Here is a 1719-nt window from a genome sequence, read left to right as displayed (position 1 = left end):
TTTGCCTACACATGGCCAACTGTCCCCACCCCATTCTCTTGGCACAATGCTAGAAATAATATGTTCCGCCTCAGAGCTGCTATGAGGGGTGATTGGCACATGCCTGCCGAGAGCTTAGCCCAGGCCCCTGCACATGCTGAGCGCTTAGTTACTGTTGACAATTATTAGTAATATCAGTATTATTGGCTCTTTATCCCCCATGTGATGTTTGCTCTGGCAAGCAAAGCCTTTTGGACTGGCCTCACTCACTCCCTTCCACCCTCCTGAACCCTAAACTCTAGCTATGGAAACTGTTTACTCTGACCTCTTCCATTTTTCTCAACCTGTGCACATGCCCTGTGGACAGCCTGGGATGACTTTCCTGCTTTTCTGGAGATTCATCATTTAAGATCTAGCATGTAGTCCTGCTTTCTGGGAAGCCTTGCTCAGATTATACAGACCAGGGCAGCCTGGGTGGCTCAGTGGTTTAGCGCTGCCTTCAGCCCAGGGCGTGATCCTGGAGACCTGGGATAGAGTTCCACATCAGGATCCCTGCATGGAGGCTGCTTCTCCCTCTGCCTGTGTCTCTGCCTCTCTCTCTCTCTGTGTGTGTGTCTTTCATGAATAAATAAATAAAATATACATTTTTTTTAAAAAATGTTATACAGACCAAATGAATGCCTCCTCCTCTGTGCACCCATGGCCCTCTGCTCCTGTCTCCTCCTTACAGCTCCCGGAGAATGGGGCTCCTGGAAGGGAGAGCCTATGTGTGCTCATCTTTGTGATTAACTTTGTATCCACAGTCACCATAATTGCGTCTGCCCTGTAATACAGGCTCACCACTTATGGGAGTTTTGCTTGTTTAGTTTTGTTTTACTGGAAGAGATAAACAGATGAATGAATGAATGGGAATTCATTCTTTTGACTTCACCCTAGATCTAGCAAAAAGTTTGGGCAGTGGCCTTCCTGGTCATTTTTGTGTAACCTGATATTGGACTCTTCTGTGCCCCAAGAAAAAGTCTCCCCAATACCAGGCACCTGTCCTCCTGAGGAATTGGCCTCAGTCACTAAAGGAAAGGCTGTCTTAATAGCAGGGAGAGGGCGGAGGGGGTCAGCTCCGTCTTCACAGCCGTCCCTGAGAGGGCGCTGTTCCCAAGTCAACCCTCCAGAGGCCGGAGCTGAAATACCGGAGCGTTCCCCCGGGACGCAGCATCCCTCCCTTCCCCGGCTGCGGTCGCCGGGTCCCCAGCGGAGCGCCTGCCCACACACATGGCGGCGCCCTGCTCAGCTTCTCCGCGCCGGCACCGACAGGCCGGGCTGGCCTTGCCAGTACTCGGGGACTTCCTCCGCGAGCCCGCTTCCTGCACGGCTGGCATTTAAACCGGCGCCTGGGGCTGCGGGCGGCTGCTGCTGCGGAGCTGTGCCCGGGCTGCGCAGCGCCGCCGAGCCGCCGAGCATCGCCCCGCGCCGGCCGCCGAGCATCGCCTTGCGCCGGCCGCCGAGCATCGCCCCGCGCCGGCCGCCGAGCATCCCCCCGCGCCGGCCGCCGAGCATCGCCCCGCGCCGGCCGCCGAGCATCCCCCCGCGCCGGCCGCCGAGCATCGCCCCGCGCCGGCCGCCGAGCATCCCCCCGCGCCGGCCGCCGAGCATCGCCCCGCGCCGGCCGCCGAGCATCCCCCCGCGGCGCCGGGGCCAGGGCGGGACAGGTCGGCGGGGGTGCGGCGGCGCAGATCGGGGACC

This window comes from Vulpes vulpes, chromosome 8, assembly GCF_048418805.1.
Source record: "Vulpes vulpes isolate BD-2025 chromosome 8, VulVul3, whole genome shotgun sequence".
In the NCBI taxonomy this organism is placed as follows: Eukaryota; Metazoa; Chordata; class Mammalia; order Carnivora; family Canidae; genus Vulpes; species Vulpes vulpes.
This window is presented reverse-complemented; position numbering follows the sequence as displayed.